This window comes from Miniopterus natalensis, chromosome 2 (genome assembly GCF_054644295.1).
Source record: "Miniopterus natalensis isolate mMinNat1 chromosome 2, mMinNat1.hap1, whole genome shotgun sequence".
Classification (NCBI taxonomy): Eukaryota; Metazoa; Chordata; class Mammalia; order Chiroptera; family Miniopteridae; genus Miniopterus; species Miniopterus natalensis.
In genome coordinates, this window is record NC_142082.1 from 82,653,139 (window position 1) to 82,675,057 (window position 21,919).

The window sequence follows — 21,919 nt, forward strand, 5'->3', positions numbered from 1 at the left end:
CCTACGGTTTGAACAGGGTAATCTATGGGGATGGAGAAGACATTCAGTGAAATGTGGAATACAGGAGGGGTGGCTGCCTTTTGGGGTGAGGGGTACAAAGCTTGATGAGTTTATTGGTATGAAGTAACTATGGACTATCCAAATGGAGATGCCTGTGAGCAGCCATTGGATCAATGGTTGGTAGCCCAGAAAACAGATCGAAGCTGGAGCTATGTATGTTTAGGAGTTGTTAGCCTAGAGAGAGACTCCTATGGTCATGGACAGCATTAAATAGGGAGAATTGGCTGAGTAAGAATCTAGGAGACAACCCATAGGAATATTTAAGCAGTGGGCACACACTGAATCAGCCAGTGTGGTTGGAGGAGATCTTCTAACTGGAACAGCTTTTCTAGGGTGCAAGCAGAAAACAAAATTTTAAACATATTATTTTCTTTTCTGTTTCTACTACTACAATTACAACTGTATAATGTTCTCTCTTCTGTTATTTTAGGGTTATGTTGACTGTATGGTAGCTTGGAACATCATTTTATACAACATTTATTTTGGATGTGTGTTCTGAGTTCCCAAATAACAGACTAATAAGTGAACTTTTAGCATACAACTTATGTGTTATTTGAGAGCGTCTCATATTGAAATTGCTCAATTTTTAGAGCAGATTCTTGAGCTGACATTCCTGTTGTCATGATTATATGTGCAAAGGAAAGTAACCACTAATTTACCAATTGGGAGATGGAGTGCAACCAGTGGTAAACCCAGTTGTTTTTATAGTGTACTCATCCCAGATTAACTTTCAAACAGACCTCTAACCATGTAGCAGGGTAGGAGTAGGGAGATGAAGTCAGTATAATGAAAGAGTGCAGACAGATTTTTTGAGAGCACTTTTACCATATTTACTTTACTGTATGGAGCTTTGTTTTTTAATAGTCTTAAAAAGAAGAAAAATAAAAATACCATAAGAAAATACATTGCTACACACAGTTTGGGTGTTATGACTTTGATTTATTACTACTAGAGTTTATTTTCTTTCCTATTTACTTGATAGTCAGTTTTGAAGAACTTTCTTCAAAATACATATGAGTGAGTATATATATATATATGTGTGTATATATATATATATATATAAATCCATTTAGATATGTGGCAGTGATGCATTCAAGCAGATTAAATATTGTTTTCATATTTTTAATTTTAAATGTATAGGGTATCCCCAAAAATGTGTACATATACTTTGAATAATTATAAAAACAGTATTTATTAAAATACATTTCATTTTCAAAATTGAGCTATCAGCTGTTACAGTATGTATACATTTTTTTGGGACACCCTGTATATTTCAAAGCTTTTCATTGGAGATTTTACAATTTTAGTTCACTTATCAATAGCAAATTGTATCACAGCTTATTGACCTCATATAGCATCATTTTTATTTTTATTTTTATTTTAAAAGCTTTAATTTTAAAATAATTGATAGAACACTAAGAAATACTCGTCTATAAAACGATTTTTACCATCACGATTAAAATGCCAATCAGATTTTTTTCGATTAGTTATTTTTAAAGTAAGGCTGGTGAGAGAAACCATGGTCATGTGGGAGTCTATGTATGGAAATCTGAGGTCTGCTTTGGGCCTTTGCTATTCTTTCCTCACACTTGGTCAGATGCTGGTTTAAAGAATGGCATAAAGGTCTCTTTGTTAATATGTAAAAATTTTTTAAAATACCGGCTATTAAATAATAGAGTTAGAGCCCCAGCATTGTTAAAAGTTCATCATTCTTTCTCTAGATAATTGAATTTAAATTATTTGTTAACAAACCTTATCCCTTCTATTTGGTTTTGTTTTTTGTTTTGATTTCTTTTTCTTCCTGGGAAAGAAGTTACATTTCCTCCTATTCTTAAGCCCCCAGCTCTCCTAGGAATAGAAAAACTCTTCTGTGAGGTAAAGGTGCTGCCCAGGTTGCACTAATTTGATGTTGCTAAGCAAACGTTAAACAAAACAATATTTTTTCTTTCTCTTAAGTTCAACTACCATATGGTGCATATCTCAAAAACCTAAGTGGTTAATTGCATGTTAAATTCCTTTCCTCTTTGGCCACATAAACAACTGAGAAAATATTTACCTTCTCTGTCATGCTAGATTTATTTATGACTTTGTAACTAAAACACAGAAGTGTTATAAATTGAAACTTTAATCTCAGGATTGACTCATTTTCTAAAAATTTATATGGTTTCAGTTTGTGGGACAGCTGCAACTCTAGATTTCACTGATTTAAAACATGAGGATATTATGAGATTACCCGGGTTGTTTTTATAATATAGTCCTTTGTGCCAACTCACCAACTTTCATTTTTGTCTTGGTTTTCATGAATAGTGCTTTTTTTTTTTTTTTTGCCTGAAAATTCATATAAGCAAGATAAAATGAAATAAAAATCCCTGTTAGAAGGTCTTTCCTTACCAAGTAACCTTTGTAATTATAATTTAAATGATACACATGTATCTTTTAGATTTTAAATTATTTACATTTTAGGGAGCCTTTTCTCTGATGATTCTGTAAGGTAAGTCATGTTCTTATCCACGGTGAGTGTGAGCTGTGAGCAGGACACAGGTACCTCACTATTTTTCATGGAATGGGCATCCAGATGAGCTTGTTACAATGTCTTTCTACCTCTATGACTTTGAGACTGCAAGGGCAGCATTAGCAACATAAGGAAGCCCCCAGTTGAATGATATTAATTTTATGTTTTAATTATGTGTGAAGTAGTATATGCACATGACTAAAAATCGTAAGGTGTAAAAGGGCTTACAGTATAAAATCTCCCTCCTCCTCCTGTCCTGGTCCTCGGCCCCTTTCCCTGAAGGTACCCTGTATTACTGATATTTCTCACATGCTGAGACATCAAATCTGCAGTCTCACTAATGCCTTACCTGCACTGTTCTTCCTGCCCTTTCTCTCAAATAGGCTAACTCTAGACTGCACAATTACAATTCTCCCTTATTGGAGTATCCCAGTATCTACTTTTCCTGTCTCAAATCCACACAGCTATCAGTGAGATATTTTCCAAATACAAATTTGATAATAACGCCCTCCCGTTAAAACCCTTCAACAGCTTCCACTGCCTTTGCCGCCCATGAGTTCCTGCGTGATCTGGTCACTCTGGCTCCATCCGGCTGAGTACATCTTGCTTCCCTTGGCATCAAGTTCTGAGCACTTGTTTCCCTCTTCCTGGAGCAGTTTCTTTTCTCCTCACTTTACCTCTGCTAGAAATGTCACTTATCCTGACTGGTCAGTTCCTCTGTTATACATCTCACAGCACTGGAGTCTTTTCCTTCATATTGGTCATCCCAGTTTACAATTTCTTGATGTCATTGATTAATTTCTGTCTTCCCAATGGGAGTTAAATTCACACAAGAACAAGGCCTATTTTTTATTTGTTTATTATTTCTTTGGGGCCCCACAATTACTTATGCATGGTAGGTACCTAAATAATATTTATAGTTTTTTTAACGTTTTTATTGAGGCATAACTTACATAAAATGCACAAATTATAATACACAGCTTCATGACATTTTACATTGTGTAACCACAGTTCAGATCAAGATATAAAACATTTCCAGTACTTTAGAAAGTCCCTGCAACCCCCCTCTCAGTCAATACACCTTCCCCACAAGGTAACCACTAGTTTTACCTGTTTTGCACCTCAGGTAAGTGCCATCATACAGTATGTGCTCTTTGTGTCTGCCTTTTTTTCTTTTTTTTGTTATGCCTCACATGAGGATATCTTTCCATTGCTTTTCAGAGAGAGCGAAAGGGAGGGAGGGAGGGAGGGAGGGAGGGAGGGAGGGAGGGAGGGAGGGAGGTGGAGGGGAGAGAGAAACATCGATGTGAAAGAGACACATTAACTAGTTCCCTCCCAAATACACCCCAGCCAGGTACAGGGCGAGAACCCACAACCCAGGTACGTGCCCTTGACCAGCAATCGAACCCACAACCCTTGGGTGTGTGTGCCGATGCTCTAACTCCTGAGCCACATCGACCAGGGCTGTGTCTGGCTTCTTTCATACAACATTATATCCATGAGATCCATTCATCTGTTGCATGTTTCATTAATCTCAAGTATTTCGTTTTTTAACATGCCACAGCTGTTTGATCTCTTCCATTCCTGATGGGCATTTGAGTTATTCTAGTTTGGGGTTACTATGAATAAAGTTCCTATGAATATAATTGTATATGTTTTTTGGTGAGTATAAGCATTTGTTTCTTTGAGATATACCCAGGAATGATATATCTGTTTAGTTTTAATGTAGCTGTTGCAAAACAGTTTTTCAAAGTAGTTCCTCTGAGTTGCATACCAACCAGCAAGGTTTGGAAATGTACCATTTGCGACACATCCTGTCCTGTACTTGGACAGTCCTTTCAGTTTCAGCCATTCTGGGGCTATGGAGCCTTATCCCAGTGTGGTTTTAATTTGTACTTTTCTCATAACTAATGATCCTGGGCACTTTTCTTCATATGCTTATAGGCCACTTGAGTGTGTCCTCTTTGTGTGAAGATTTTAGCTCTAATCTGGATGCAAAAGGAAGCCATGGGAAGGTTTTATGAATTGAAACATCTAAAACAGAATATTAATATCAATGGGCCTAGAATGTAGTTGGGAGGTCTTTAGGGAAGTCAGACTTACATACCAGATAAAGTTTAGACTTTGATGCTTCTCATAGAAGTACATATCTCGGAACCTGCCCTCCCCCACTCTGTATTACCCCTCTCCCCATTCCCGTACCAGTGCTTACCTCAGAGTTTTATCAACTGGATCTGACCAATCCCTTTAGAACTCGCCATCACACCATAGTAAGTAGCCAGTAGGAAAAGTTTCAGCTTGTGCTTTTTTACCTTTATATAAATCCTGCCTTTTCTGTCCTTTCCAGAGCATAGTTTGGGTTGCTACTTGAGTCTGTGTCCCTCAGATTGCAATCCTTTGCTCAAATAAATGTTTGTTTGTTTTTTATTTATTACAGATTAAACTTTTTTTTTATTGGTTGATATTTTTAAGCAGAGGACTGGCAGGTTGAATGTGGAGTGTAAAGGAGGGAGAAGAGTCAAGAGCAACTGCAAGCCAAAAGGATGGTATTGCTATTAATGTGGAGAAGACAGTGTAAAGAGTAGGTCCTTAATGGTGATTAGGAGATCAGTTTTAAAGCTGCTAAATTTAAGATGTCTATTAGACAAAAAAGAGAGGTCACGTAGGCAAGGGGATATTTAAGTCCACAGAGTTCAAAGGAGCAATCTGCTGGAGATATCAATTTGGAGTTATCTACACACTGGTTGTATCTAAAGCCAACATTGTAGGTGAGATCACCCTTAAGAGTGAGTATAAATGGCCCTGGCCAGTGTTGCTCAGTGGTTAGAACATAAGCCCTTACACCCTAGGGTCAAGGTTTTGATTCCCAGTCAAGGCCATGTACCTGGCTTGTAGGTTTGATCCGCCGCCCCAGTTGAGTGTGTGCTGGTGGCAACCAATCGGTGTGTCTCTCTCACGTCGATGTTTCTCTATCTCTGTTTCTTCCCCTCCCTCCCTTCCACTCTCTCTAAAAATCAATGGAAGAATATTCTCAGGGGAGGATTAACAAAAAAAGAGTGATTATAAATGGAAAAAGATATGTCTAAAAGATGAACTGTGATCCATCATTTGAAAGGCTGGAAAATGACGAACCAGCAAAGGAGAATGTGAGAAACCAGTGAGGTAGAAAAAGAAGTGAGAGGTGTGATGTCCTGGAAACCAATTGAAGGAGGTGTTTCAAAGGGGAGTGAGTGATTCAGGCATCAAATGGCACCTTTGGGTCAATTGAGTTGAGGACTGGGAATTAACCATTGGGTTTAGCAACATGAATGTCATTGGTGACCTGGATGAATAGTTTTAGTAGAGTGGTGGGGGCAGAAGTCTAAGTGGAGTGAGTTTCAAGAGAAAATGGAGGGAGAGGTATTGGAGACAGTGATTATAGGCAACTCTTTGGTGTTTTCCCGTGAGAGAAGGAAGGAAATTGGACTTGGAAGGAGTGTGGGATAAAGAGAGGTTGCTGTTTTGTTTGTTTGACTGATTTCATTTGGTGTTTAATGAGAGAAGTAACAACATGTGTAGGCTAATGGGAAATATCTATTAAAACTGAAAATTTGATGACACAAGCAAGCAATGAGAAAATTGTTGGAGTAGGTGAGAAGGGATGTGGTTTTTGTGTATGTAGAGGGGTGGGAGCACAGTCATCCGTAAAGCTCATGAGCAAAGATACAGGTACAGGGTTAGTGCAATTGGACGTTTCCTTCAGGTCACTATGTTCAGTGAAATAGGAAGCAGTCATCACCTGAGAGTGAAAATGGAAGGTGGTTGTGGTATTTGAATAAAGAGGAGCAGGTATGAAGTAGTCGTTCTCGAGAGTGGATATGTCAGTGGAGTGAGCTCTATGTGTGCTGCAGGGCACTGTTAAGGGTCCACTGAGGAGAGTGTCTCTAATTTGAAATAAGACCCATTGGGGTGGGTGTGTGCCTTTCCCAGCCATATTCAGCTCTGCAGGTACAGGTACTGAGCTTTGACCAGAGCTGTGGTTCTGCTGAGTGAGTATAGTGACCCAAGAGGAGGCAGTGGCCTTGAGGGTATATGCAAAGAGTTATAATGATGGCTGTGGGATTTAATTGGGTAAATAAGAAAAACAGTGAGCATATGAGGGAGCTAAAGCATGGTGACTGGCTAGTAGGATCAATTAATTTTGAGGTACCATTGGGGTTTGAGATAAGGTACTAGGGAAAGTGAGTGGAAAATAGGAGGTGATGAGTGAGGACAGGAGTACTTGAAATTGGTATTATGGAGGGCTTTCAGTTAGAGTAATAACAAAGTCTGTGTTGTAACCATGGAAGTGAGAGACAGAGTTAAAAGAGAATGTCAAGGAATCAAGAGGCCAAAGTATATTAGTTTTATATTGTTGCTGTTACTACAGAGTAGTGGTTTAAAACAGCACTAACCCTGGCCAGGTGGCTTAGTTGGTTAGAGTGATGTCCAGATATGCCAAGGTTGTGTGTTCGATCTCTGGTCAGGGAACATACAAGAATCAACCACTGAATGCATAAATAGGTGGAACAACAAATCGATGTTTCTTTCTTTCTCCCCCTTCCCCTCTCTCTCTAAAATCAATAAATAATTTTTTTAAAAGCACAAAAATTTATTCTCTTACAGTTCTGGAGGTCAGAAGTCCAAAATGAGTCTTAAAGGGCGAAAATCAATGTGTTCACAAATCTTGTTCCTTCTGGAGGATCCAAGGGAGAATCCATTCCTTATATTGACCAACTTGTAGAGGCTGAAGGTATTCCTTGGCTCTTGGCCATGCCACTCCAATCTTTGCTTGCTTGCCCAGTTCTCACATGGCCTTCTTGCCTCTTTGATGTTCTTGCCTTTCTCCTATAAGGACCCTGGTGATTACATTTAAGGCCTACCCAGATAATCCACAGTAATCTCCTCACCTCAGGATATTTAATTTAATCACATCTGCGAAATTCCTTTTGCTATGTAAAGTGACATTCACAGATTCTGGGGACTAGGCAGGGACATCTTTGGGGGAGGGGGCATTATTCTTTCTACCACACAGGGCTTTTGAAAGATTAGCTATGAGGTCAGTGATTTTATCAGAATTGTAAAGGAGTTATGTTGGTGAGAGTGAAAGTGAAGCAGAAGTAAAAAGTCTTAAAGGGATGAGTGGAAACGACTGAAGTTCCAACTAAGGACCGCAACAGCTTTGGACTTGCTGTAGGCCACTGTCAGGACAATGGAAGTTGAGGTGTCCCTAAGAAGGAGGGAGGATGGTCTAGAATAGTCAGTGAAAAACAGAAAAAACTACCTCACCTCCAAGTCCAGTGATAGGAGACATTTGAAAAGATTGCAAGGGAAGGAAGATTCTCAGGGTAGACACAAGTTTCTGTTAGAACAAAAAAATGAAAGGAACATTCAGTGACTGCATTTCAGAAAACTCGGGGGAAGATGGGGAAGAGAAAGAAGAGGTCAGAAAATGAGATGCATGGAGCCATTGGGAAACCAGAGCTTCCTATGATAACTGATATGAACAAGACAGATGGTCTCAAGACAGATAATGATGGTGGAACTATGAGTGATAGGCATAGGAAGGTGGGAGACCTTGGCAGAGCACACAGAGGCCAGTTCAGGGTTAGTTTCACTCAAAGCATTTAGCAGTTGTTTGGGGAAAGCTCAAGAAACTGGGAGTTGAAGGAAAAGGCATGGAAAATGAGACATATTTTCATATTAGTTTGCAAAATGGAAGTACAGTATTTCTGTTTCCTTATTTGTTCCTGATACTCTGGCTATGGCAGAGGCCAGGTTGCCCATTCAGTTTTGTACTGCAGGTAAGCTTTCCAAACTTTGGAATTGTGTTATAGGGACAGAGTAGAGTGAGGATTAAGTGACTTACCTAAGGTGTCACAGGCAGAATTAGTATACATATTGCCTGACTTTTGGACTGGAGTTCTCTCTGTTAAACTAATTTACTGTCATTCCAGTAAATTCCAGATGGAACAAACACTTAAGTAGAAAAAATAAGCCATAAAGATGGTGTATATTTGCAAATATGTTTTTCTTTTCCAGAAAGATAGTAATTTTAAAAAGAAATGGAAGAAGTCACAAATGAGAATAGTAATAATTTGATTATAAAAATTTGAATTTCTCTCAGAAAACATGAATAAAATTCACAGGCATACAAACTAGTTTCTAAAAGCTATAATGTGACAAATGGTTTACATTGTTGCTGCATAAACAGCTTATACAAATACAACAAAAGCAATAGAACAATAATAAACTGACTTGCCTAGGATATAAAAATATGCAAATGGAAAGAACAGTATAATGACATTCACTTATCAAATTAGTAAATATTTTATAAAAAGACAGTAAGCTAGTGCTAGTATTGATACACTGAGAAATATTTTTATATTCATAGGCGGAAGATAAATGGGTTTGGCCAAAGGAATCAAGAATACAAAGAGCTTATGTACCTCTTAAGCCAACAATATAACATTTAGGAATTTATTCTAAAGAAATAGAAAACCAAATAAAGCTTTATACCTGATAATCACTACATTTACAAAAAATTGCAGAGTCCAACATTCAGGGAATGGTTAAGCAAACTATGGCGTACCCATATGATTGTCAGTAGGTCTGTTCACTGACATTTCATTTCTGTCTCTGGCACAAGGTAGAAATGCACTTCCTTCCTTACTCCATGCGGTTAGTTGTGGCCGTGTAACTTAAGTGGAACAGAAAAATGGAGCAGAAATGGAGACTTTAAGAGCTGCTGTATAGTTACCCATATTTCCTTTCTCTTGGCCACGCAAACGATGACATTCCTCTTGTCGGAGGTGCTAAAATCATGAACGCCTAAAGTGCTGATGACAAGAGCCTGCTGGCCTGAGAGGGGCATGTTGTCTGCTCAAGAAACAGATCTTTGCTGTTTGAAGCCACAGAGATTTTAGGATTTGTGCTATTACATCGTAGTTTAGCATAGCCTTTCCTTACTAACATAGTCCATATGATGAAATAATATACAGCTATTAATGTTTACAAAGAATTGCTAAAATCAGGTTAGTGAAAAATGGATATAAAATTGTAGATAGTGTGATTGCATCTTTTGAAAACAGACTGAAGAGAACTTTTAGCATATTAACAAATGTTTGTCACATAGTCCTGGATGAGGGGTGAGTTTCATTTTACTTTCAATATTTTTTTATTATATTCCAATTTTCAATAATAAGCATGTATTTCTTTTAAAGTTAGAAGAGTAAGCATGCACACACACACATATGCAAACACCTTCAGTTAGCTTCCAGTAACATGGGCATTTAATTCTCTATGTATCATTTTAGAATTAAAGATAATTGAAATGAAATTGCAATGATTATATGGGCCCTTTCTATAGCTGGGCAGCCCCAGTTGGGATGAAGGATCAGGGCTACACTTAAGTTCAGAGTAGAAATTCTCTCTCCATGGCTTTAGCTCTGGATATAAAATTGACTTCTCTGGAGCCTAAGCTCCCTCACCCCTTTTGAAGGTTGAGAATGCAAATTCTCTTGCCTCAGGAAAGATGCACCCTAAAAACTATGGTTTTTTTTAATTGATAACCTGGCTCTATAGAACACTGAGCAGTTTCTCATTGCAGAGCACTGTGAAGAAGCACCATCGTGGAGAACATAAAAGAAAGAGAATATCCTTTGCCTAGATAAAACTTATACATATATTTATAACTAAATATAAATAAGCTTATTTGAAACTTAATATGTAATGTGAGTCCCTTACTTTCCCAAATCATGTTGAAGTCTCAGATATCTTTTACTAAGACTAAATTCAGTCCTCCATGAAATGTAGTTTAGACTTTGTTCATTTTTGTTCATAAACAATTTCCAAGGGCTTTTATTACTGTGGGCCAGGGATGATGTGTTGATATTTTGTGCAGAGTGGACAGTATGCTTGACGCTTACCTACGTGCCAGGCTGTGGCCTCCCCTTCACCCCTAGCTGTTTTCCCAGGCCCCATTTGATATTCACATTCCCTCCTCTTGCTCTGAAACCCTGTCCCAGAACCCTATTGCCTTAGCCCAACTCTTGTTAAGGTTCCAATCCCATTTTTCAATTTAAGCAGGACTGTAGATAACACTGTGGGTTCATATGTCATTGTGCACTCGACTACTCTTAAACTCATAAGAGTGGGATTGCTTGGGCTAAAAGCTGTGCACCATTTATATTCCAATACACATTGCAAGGTTAAAATCCACGTCATTGTCCTGTGACAAGCCTGATTTTTTATTGGATTTTAATTTTTGCCAATCTGATAGACCACAAATACTCATTTTTGCTTGCAGTTCTTTTATTACTAGTAAAATGAACATCTTCCCTTAAAGTATTTTACTATCTATATGGGGGGTAGGGGATGAACTGCCTATTTTTGTCATTTTTCCATGTTTATGTTGTTACGTTACATTCCCATGTTTTTTGTTTATCGATTTTTATAGTGTTGTTAGCTGTTTATGATTGTTTAACATTCAGACGGTTTTATTTTTGTTAGTTTCCTCGATGGTGGTGGTGGTGAATTTATTTAAACCTGCCGGCCGGCCCCCTCTCGGGCCCCGCCGCCTCACGCCTAGTCCCCTACCCGGCAGCCTCTGCGCGAGCAAAATGGCCGCCCCCGTGCCGCGGGGCTGGTGCTTTCCCAGGGCTTTGGGATGGCGGTGCCGGCAGCCAGTCCTGGTGACTCAGTCCATAGCTGTAGTTCCAGTGAGGACTAAAAAACGTTTCACACCTCCTACTTATGAACCCAAACACAAATCAGAAAAGGAGTTTGTAGAATATGCCCGGAAAGCGGGAGTGGTCATTCCTCCAGAACGTTTGGAGCGTCCCATGCATCTGGCATCTCTGACGCCTATGGTCCTCCAGAGGGTGATGCTCGGGTGCCGTCTCTTTCAAAGGAAGGACTGGCAGAGAAAACCGAGCGACTGAAGAAGAGTGTGGCATCACAGTTGTCAATACGGAAGATGAGAGAATACGATGCTAATTTTAAAGTAAAGGACTTCCCTGAAAAAGGTAAGGATATCTTCATTGAAACTCACCTTTGTCTAAGCAACTCAGACCATGACCGACGTCAAACCCTGGCAACTGAACACCGTTTTCCGGACATGCCTACGACGGCCGGTACCAGGCTGCCCCCGGCGCCCCCGGAGCCTCACAGCGCCCCGCGGGCCGAGCGTGGTGACCGCGGGCGACGCGGGCGGCCGCCCGTCCGCTTCCCACCAGCGTGGCAGATTGATGTGCGGACACCTGTTCCCAAGGATGTCCTGGAATATGTCTTTGAAAGGCACCTGACAAGCCGCTGTGGGAGCGGGAGAATGCGCGGCAAGATTGTCCCGCCGTGGGCACCCCTGAGCAGCCGATCCTGAAGACTGATGACCCCTGGCCCCCAGCCGACACCCGGAGGAGGCTGCCAAGAGCCGCAGGAGAGGCCCGTAAGCCTCAGCTCGCCGATGGCAAAAATGGCTCCGGGGCTGAAGCGTGGGTGATGAGTGGCTGCGAGCTGGGAAGTCACCCGCCTGCCTATGCTGTGGCCAGAGCTGCCCTTGGTCGCTCCTGTCCTGCTTGGGTCCTTACAGCGGCCTCATCCTGTCACCGCAGCTGAGGCCGGGCCCAGGTGGGTGACTGCTATGTACAGCCCTGGACGCACTCATTTTTTAAATTTTATATCTACCTTCTGGGTCTCAGAGAACATCTGACACCAGTTTTTCCTGCATCAGGGACTGTCAGGAGCAAACTGGCAGAATTTTCTTTTCATAGGACAGGGATCAGAGATTGAAATAAAACACTCTTGGGGTATTGGATTAAAAATAAATAAGTGAATAAATAAATCTGTCAGACTTTTAGTTTCCTGCCAGGCTTAAAAGGAACTCCCTAACCTGAGAGTATTTAAATTTTTGCCCATGTATTCTTCTAGTGCTTTTATGGTTTTATTTTTGACTTTCAATTCTTGATTAAGTTCACGGTGGCATAACGTGTGAAATTTAGAACCAGCTTTAGTTTTTCTAAGTTGGTTTTTGAATAACCTATTTTTCTTCACTGATCCAAAAATGCCTAAGTTTTCATACAATAAGATTTGTTTCTAAACTTTCCATTATAAGTGTTCTTGCCCAGGTTGGATAATGATTTGTTGATTATTGGTTGTTTTTTAATAGATACAGGCTTTTGCTTCACTATTTCACTTACCTCCTTATTCCCATCACAATGTCTATATTTACAGTGTTCTTAGAAGTCCCTCACACATCTTGTTAAATGTATTCGTTTTTTATTATTATTATTATTGTTGTTATTTTATTATTGCTGTTGTGAATAAAATATATAGCCTTCCCCTTTTTCTAGCTGATTATCATTGTTATATAGAAAGTACTTTAGTTTGTTGATTTGTGGCTAGCATTTTTAATGTATACTTACTGTATTTGATATTTATTCACCAGATTTCAGGGGTCTTCCAGACATACTTATATATTTACACACACACACACACACACACACACATATGTCATGTATCTCACAACATATATACTTAATATTTTTTAGCCCCTCCAATATTTATATGTTTCCATGTCTTCAACTGATTCAGTAGCTTGAACTTTGAGCATCCTTATTTTGTTTATGGTTGTAATCAAATGTTTCTGGTTTGACCTATGATTTGAAAGAGGGCTAGTATGGGTGTTTGAGAGAAGAGAACATTCTAGAATCAGATGACCTAGACTGAGTCTTAAGCATCAGATCTTCATCTGTAAGATGGTGATATCTAACCCATAGGGTTATTGTGAGGATTAAGTGAAATATATGTGTGTCAAAAGCACAGGCACATAGTGAACAAAACAAAAAAAAGTGAGGTATTATTATTGTCAGCATAATACATGATTATTGAAAGGGGGGATTTAAATGATAAAAACAGTGGATGGGAAATATAATTTCATCGGTTGCATATAAATGGGCAAGAGCAGGAAAAGCAAGTGAATTCATTCAAATAGATGGGAATCTCTGTGTATTTAGCATTAATTTGTCAGTGGCTTTTGAGGGTGATCCCTGCTCCTGAAGGACAGCCATTCTTCAGGCTACCAGCGGTCCCCGTAATAATGCACCGCTAGTTGCTTAAATACGATTGTGATGGATTTGTACCTTCTGACTGCTTTCCATGACCATATGTTGTTATTAATCTAGTAGAATAGTTTATCTTGGTGTCTTTTACACGTCTTGTTTTGTATTGTATATTTTTAGTAATTATAAAAGTGAGCACCCCATTAGTTGCTTCTTTGATGTCCATTCTCTTAGGATTCTTAACTAGTGACGATGCAATCATTCTTTCACATCTGTGTATTTTTCTGTGTCTCAGTGAAGCTTTGAAATACTTACTGATTTATGGAGAGTAAAAAGTGAACCAAACTTTCTCAGAACATTTAGAAAAATGCAGGCACTTAAAAGCCAAAATCAAACAATATTTGAAATGATTTATACAATTTCAGCAATAACTTTTTTTCATTTAGCCAAAGTACAGTCTAAACAACCTTTCATGGTGCTAAGTTCTTTAAAAGAAAGCAATGGAGGTCTATAAATCAAGAGATAGTTTACATTTGTTTGAGAACCACTTTTCCTAACTCGGTTTCCCTCTTGAAACTTAGTATATTCTCTAGAATGTTTAACCAATTCTATATTGACTTTAAAGTGAATAAAGAAATAGATAAAAATATTTTGGAGAATAATATACAGCCGCCCCTTACTTTAACAATGCACAGTGTTGAAACAAAGTAGAGTAATACTAGGTACTGCTGAGCTGGCTTATTTGAAGTATGAGAATTTAGCTATAAACTGGTTTATTTCAGTAGTGACTGAGTAACAAGCACAGTCACCATGGTAGAGTAATCTCAGATTAGCCTGTCGGCACTGATCCTAATTATTTTAAATAACCTCTTATTTTGAAGTAGTTTATTCCTAAGTTGCAAAAATAGTTCTTATGCACCCTTCACCTGGCTTCCCCAATGACAGTATCACACATAACCATAGATCACTGTCACAGTGCTATTATCAAACATTGGAAACTAACACTGGTGCAATACAATTAACTCAGTAATCTGAATTTCTTTTACATCCTCTATTTTTTCATTATGATTACTTCTGAAAAGTACTATCTTTTATTTTCCTGGGTGGTACGTCTCAAAATGATTAACTAAAACTTGTTCATAAGTTATATGAAACTTTGTTCTGTTTAGATGATGACCAGATTTCGGGAGCATCTTGAAGACAGAACTGGTAGAGCAGAATCAGTACAGAATAGCACATCATTTGAGAGCCTGCAATCTGATTATTACACTGTTAGAAAAACACAGATATTTTAAAATGCTAAATGTAGACAGCTGCAGAGGCTACTTATATCTTCGGAATCTACTTGCCTGACGGGTGAAATCTAGACTATACTATGAGATCACTCATCTTAAACTGCTGTTATATCCTTGGCTTCTCTCTCTACTTCTAGTAGCACTGATTTTCTTATCTGTGTTAACTTGTTGACTTTCAAGCATTTTGAAACAAACCCACAGTAAGAAATTCATTACCTTATGTTCTGTTATACAAATGTGTGTATGTGTTTAAAATGAAACACAAGTATATACCAGGCTAAAAGTTACCCTACTATATGCAGTGTATTCCTATGTTTTCACAATCCAGTTTGAAAAGCACCATGTTAACTTATCTTGCCCCATGATTTTGCTTATTCTACCCTTCCTTAAATCAGCCCTAAAACCTGTCAGATAGAGATTTTTTTTATAACTAAGTCATTTAGAAATAAAACTACAGCTCCTATTGAATTCCACCATTAACCTTTTCTCATGTGTATTAATTTACTTGACAGGCATTGTCTTTTAGGAAAGATGGATATGTGCATATATAAGATAGTGTGAAAAATGACGTAATGCAGTACTGTGATTACTCCATTGTAGACAGAAAAGTGTTCAGTTTTGCCTCATGGAGTCAGAAATGACATTTTATCTGGGCTTCTGATTCAGATTTTACGACAGCTTGTGCTAGTATAAGGAGGGGAAGGGGAGGGATAAGTGAAGTATGATAGAAGGTGGTCAGAGAATACATTATTCCAGGGTTGCTTGATGGAAGGGAACTTGGTATGGGAGGAGGAACGATTGTTCAGGGGTTGAAAATGAGATGAGGATTACATAGTAGAGTCCTTTTTGTCTTCGCAGAAGCTTATGCCTGATCCTGCAGGGAGTGGGGAGACCTTAGAGGTCTGAGCTTTGTAAGCAGAGTAGTGACATGAACAGGGAAAAGTTAAGGTTCAATATGGAGGATGACTTGGAGGATACGGAGATTGAAGACAGGGAGAAAAGAATCTTAAGTAATACATGAAAACAAATATAAAAATATAGTGATTTTTACTATGTAATTAAAAACCTTTTTTTTTTTGCAAATATTACCTGCTTGATCATTTTGCTAGTATTTTATTCTCTCCTATCTCAGTAGTGTGTTCGCAGTTTTTTTAAAAAGTATGTTTTATCAGCATTTTATTTATTTTTTTAAATATATATCTTTATTGATTTCAGAGAGAGGAAAGGAGAGGGAGAGAGAGAGATAGAAACATCAATGATGAGAGAGTCATTGACTGGCTCCCTCCTGCACGCCCTCAACTGAGGATCAAGCCCGCAACCTGGGCATGTGCCCTGACCGGGAATCGAACCCTGATCGCCTGGATCCTAGGTCGATGCTCAACCGCCGAGCCATGCCCGGCCGGGCTTATCCAGCATTTTTTTTTTTTAAATATATCTTTATTGATTTCAGAGAGAGGGAAGAAAAGGGAGAGAGAGAGAGAAACATCAATGATGAGAGAGTCATTGATCAAGCCCGCAACCGGGCATGTGCCCTGACCCGGAATTGAACCCCGATCGCCTGGATCCTAGGTTGATGCTCAACCGCTGAGCCACGCCCGGCCGGGCTATCCAGCATTTTAGTTGTTTCATTCTGGAGGGTTGTTTGAAGCATCCAGTCCACCATGTTACACAACTTAAGTCCTTCCATCCAATTTCTCTGTTCCTTCCTTCAGTTATTCCTTTTATGCTTTTGCTTCTTTACGGTTCTTTTCTGGGAGATAACCTTGATTTTTTTCTTCTTCCTATTCTTCCTGAGGTTTGGGGGGTTAGTCAGTTTTAGTTTTGCTTTTTACTTTTTACCATTACATATTTATTGCCACTAGCTGCTTTTTCTTTTCAATAGCATCTTGATCTTGTTTAATAAATGCAATATTTCTGCGTACAAAAAATATATATGCACATAGGTCCTGCCCTAAAGATCTTACAATCTAGGCAAAAGATGATGAAGGTCTAAATTGGACATTGATAGTAGTCGTCTACATAAGAGAAAAGAGTACAAGAAGTATATTGAGATAAAATTGTCAGGACTTGAACATTGATTGAAAGGAACTGGAGATAAGGAATCAAGGGTCAGTGCTGATCCTTACCCTGATAAAGAGCATCTAGGAAAAACCTTTGGCTAACATCATACTCAGTGGTGAAAGACTGAAAGCTTTCCCCTAAGGTAGGAATAAGACAACATTTTCTGTCAACACCACTTATATTAAATATTATACTATAGTTTTTAACTAGAGCATTTAGGCAAGAAAAAGAAATAGAAGGCATTCACATTGGAAAGGGGGAAGTAAAATTATCTCTATTGCAGATGACAGGATCTTGTATACAGAAAATCTTAAGAAATCCACAAAAAAGTATTTGGACTAATAAATGGATCCAGCAAAGTTGCAATACATAAGATCAGTAACAAAAATCAATTATATTTTTATATGATAGCGATAAACAACCCACAATTAAATTAAGAAAAATTCCATTTATAATATAGCATTTAAAGAATAAAATATAGGAATAAATTTAGCAAAAAAATTTTAACAGTTATACACTGAAAACCATAAAATATATTGAAAGGAATTAAAGACGACCTAAATAAATGGAAAACTTTCTCATTTTCATGGATTAGAAGATTGTTAAGATGACAGTACTCCCCAAATTTTGATTTACAGATTCAATACAATCATTACTGAAATCTCAGCTGCCTTTTTGTAGAAATTGACAAGCTGATTGTAAAATTCATATGGAAATTCAAGGAACCCAAAGTAGCCAAAACAGTCTTGAAAAAGAAGAAAAAAGTTGAAGGGATCACACTTCCCAATTTCAAAACTTAACTACAAAGCTACAGTAATCAAGATTGTATGGAATTCCAAGAGTAACATCACCAAATTGGCAACTTAGGAGACCCCAGTCTCCATCCTCGAACAAAGGTCAACAGTTAGTTATCCTCAGACAAAAACAGATCTGGGAAAGCTCAGGAGTTTATTTAAGAAACCTTAGCAACCCTGTGGAACAACAACAAACAAAAACAGAAAAACTACAGGAGAAGGGAGACAGCTTCATTTTGCCTTCATCATGCTATCCCGCAAGCTGACAGTACTCAGTGTTGGAAGGGAACTTCCCGGCTAGAAAGAATTCACCTCGCAGGGGAAGGAAGAGCAGGGTGAGACACCAGCTCCTTCAGCCTTTCAGGGCACTGTCCAAAGGCCCCACTTTGGTTTCACTTCCCCTAGAGTGACAAAGCTGAGATATATAGACACAGCTAGGAACAAGGAAGAAAAGCAGGGCTACTAATAGCAGCACAGCACTCCTGGATCAAAGTCACCTGCTCTACAGACCTGACCAGCACAGTCATGGGCCCCCTGCAGATTTCACCAGCATTTGCCTCACCCACCCCACAGCTATTCATATTTGCTCACACCAGCCACCTGAGTCCTTCCTTGTTCCTTCCCCATTCCCTCTGCTACTGGAGCCTGGGAACTGTACCAGCTCCAGCCTCTGTGGCAACATGAGCAGAAGACACCAACCTAGACAACCATGGCTGACCTCCACTGCTGTGTGCACACTCAGGGCTAGACCCTTCAGCTAGCCCCTGGCCCTTGCTGCTTGCCCTGCCTCCCACCTTGTGTGTCTACCTCCATCCCCTGCCACTACACAGCGGGTGTGCACACCAACCAGCTCTGGCTACCACCACTTGCTCCCTAGATACTGGACTTGGAGGCACCACTGAGGACTCCAACAGCTCTTGTAGCCACTGCAGACCCCCCACAGTGCTTGCCAAGGATCATTCAGTTGTCTGTGCTGTGGATCCCAGCAGCCTGAAACCAAAAGATACAACACCCCACCCCGACCCTGAACCTGATGCTGTCACATGCCCCCAAACTTGGGATCACAGTATGCTTAAACATGCCCCCACCCATAAGTGAAAGTCTTCTCTTACCAAAGTCTTCCATGAAATGCAAAGGTGACTGCTCCTTTGAATGCCTAGACAGGACATTAACTAGTGTTGGCATGGATATGGAGACATTGAAACCTTCATACATTTCTGGTGGGAATGTAAAATGGTTTATCAGCTTTGAAAAACAGTTTGGCAGTTTCTCAAAAAGTTAAAGAGAGTTACTATATTACCCAGCAATTTTATTCCTAGGCATATACTCAACAGAACTTAAAACATGTCCACCCCAAAATTTGTACAGGAATGTTAGTAACATTATTCATAGTAACCACACAAAAAAATGAAAACAAGGCAAATATCCTTCAGTTAACATTTGTATGAGCGTATAAATGTTCTATGTCCCTCCAGTGGAATATTATTTAGCCAAAAAAAGAAATAAAATACTGACTCATGCTACAACATAAATTACCCTTATGTTAAGTGAAAGAAGCCAAATACAAAAGATCACCTGTTGTATGGTTTCATTTATTTGAAATGTCCAGAATAGGCAAACCTATGGAGACAATAAATAGATTAGTGGTTTTCAGGGCTGGGGGGAAGGAGGGAATGCAGAGTGACTGCTAATGAGTAAGAGATTTCTCTTGGGGGTGATAAAAATGTTATGGAATTAGATAAGAATTGATGGTTGCACAACTTTGTAAATATACTAAAAGTCACTGAATTGTACACTTTAAAAGGGTGAATTTTGTGGTGTGTGAATTTTGTGTGATTTTTCTAAAAAAATAAATGATAACATAATGCCTTGGAGCAGGCAAGGTTGTGATGAGTCACACCTGATGGGTTCTACCCCTTTCCATGAAGGAGGAGATTGAATTGCTCTACAAGTTAGAGATCAGTTTACCTCAGAAGAGTTTTTGGGTTATTGTTATGTGGAATAAGATTTAATTTAGTAACCTATAGATTTAGAAGGAAATACAAGCCCATCAGTTCCTGTCAGCCTTAACAATCCATCCATCACTCACGCCTGACTCTTTTGAAAATTACACTGTCAACTTTCAATTTAAAAGATGTGAGAATAAGAAGGCAAATATATAGCACCTGTTATTATAACGTTGCAAAACAATGCAATTTGATACTATCTTTATATGAAGAGTTATACTAATACTTAGGTGTTGAATTTTTGTAATGACTACAAGTTTTAATTAATGGTGTTGATTATGATTATCTAACACTGTTTGAATTGCAAGAATATGCACTGTTCGGCATTACCCAGGTTTTCCATATGTTTCAACCATAACTATAGCAGTTTCTTTTTTTGTAAGAAATTGCTAAAGGCTGTTGCATCAGGAATTTTGGAAATTCTTCAGATGAGATAATCAGGGAAGATTGATGACATGTTGACAGAAAGCAGGCAACCCTAGTAATTTCAGTGGATCAGTCACATATTTTATTTATGTCAGTTACTCTGTACAAAATACAGGTAGTAACATGTCCCGCAGATGACATACTATCACAAGCCCTGGGCTACACTTCAGAATATGCCATTACTTAATAAACTTTTGGAATGCCTTCACACTATTACATAGAGGGCAGGGGGGCAGTTACTATGTATTCCTGGAGGTGAAGGTGTTTTGTTTCATCTTCATTAATTCAATTGTATCTTACCTTAATAAGACATATTTCCTAATTGCAGAAGTGTTTATAACTTTTGTACATCTTAGGCAACATAAATGAAAGTTAATAGAATGTACTTTTTAATGATCTGGTGGAGAGATCTTGTGCCATACAAATTAAAAAATGAGTTTGAAAGTGGCAGTTATTCAGACCAGTGAAGTTGTGTAAATATCATTCAAAGTTATTAGGTAAGGGTTAATGGGTAAAACCAGTTAAATTAAGATGTTATTGTACAGACACCAAATTTCAGGGATAAAATAACATGACTATTACAGTCATGCATTCTTCAGTATTACCAATGTACTGTGGCCTAATTCAATGAGAAGTTAATAAAAGTTAGTAACAATTTTATTTTAATTTTGTCACCTCAGAAATTCAGATGGGTGTGTATAGTCAGTAAATTAATCAGTTATTTCTTACCTCTTTGTTGACGTCTTTATAATTTTAGTAATTACTGAAACTAGTTAATGGAAAAAATTTGGACTTATAGATGTAAATTGTATCTAAATTAGAGTAATTTGATTCTAATTTTTCTACTTTTTGTATCATCTTTTTTATGAATATTTATTGAGCATACTGTTTTCGGCACAAGATATAAAGAGGTACATGTGATTTTCTCTGCTTATGTAAGATAGGAGTCCAGTTTCCTTCTTTTGCATGTTGCTGTCCAGGTTTTCCAATACCACTTATTTAAGAAACTATCCTTTCCCCATTGAGTATTCTTGGCTACTGTGTCACAAATTATCTGACTCTATATGTGCGGGTTTATTTCTGTGCTCTCTTCTGTTCCACTGATCTATGTATCTGTTTTTATGCCAATACCATAGTGTTTCGATTACTATAGACTTATAGTATAGTTTAAAATAAGGAAACTTTGTACTTCTTTCTCCAGATTGCTTTGGCTAGTAAGGGTCTTTTATAGTTCCATACAAATTTTAGGATTTTTTGTGTGTGTGTGTGTGGAAATACCATTGGAATTTTGGTAGTGATTGCATTAAATCTGTAGATGACTTTGAGTGGTATGGACATTTTAACAATATTAATTATTACAATCCATGAACATGGGGTATCTTTCCATTTGTTTGTAGCTTCTTAATTTCTTTTACCAATGTCATAGATTTCACTGTATAGATCTTTACTTCCTTGGTTAAATTTATTCCTAAGTATTTTATTCTTTTTGATGCTATTAAAATTGTGTTATTTTCTTAATTTCTCTTTCTGATAGTTAATTGTTGGTATATAGAAATGCAATTGAGTTTAGTGTGTTGATTTTTATCTCCTCCAACTTAATAAAATTGTTTATTAGTCATAAGAGTTTTGTTGTGGCGTCTTTGTGGGTTTTATATATAATATCATGTCATCTGCAACTGCAGATGTTCTT

General features: G+C 38.3%; 1 protein-coding gene and 1 pseudogene across 3 annotated transcripts in view; both read left to right on the forward strand.

Annotated features, from left to right (window-relative positions):
• MIPEP (mitochondrial intermediate peptidase) overlaps positions 1 to 21,919 on the forward strand; it is a 186,045-nt gene that overhangs the window by 119,200 nt on the left and 44,926 nt on the right. The window lies entirely within an intron of this gene.
• LOC107526935 (large ribosomal subunit protein mL45 pseudogene) lies at positions 11,212 to 12,205 on the forward strand (annotated as a pseudogene).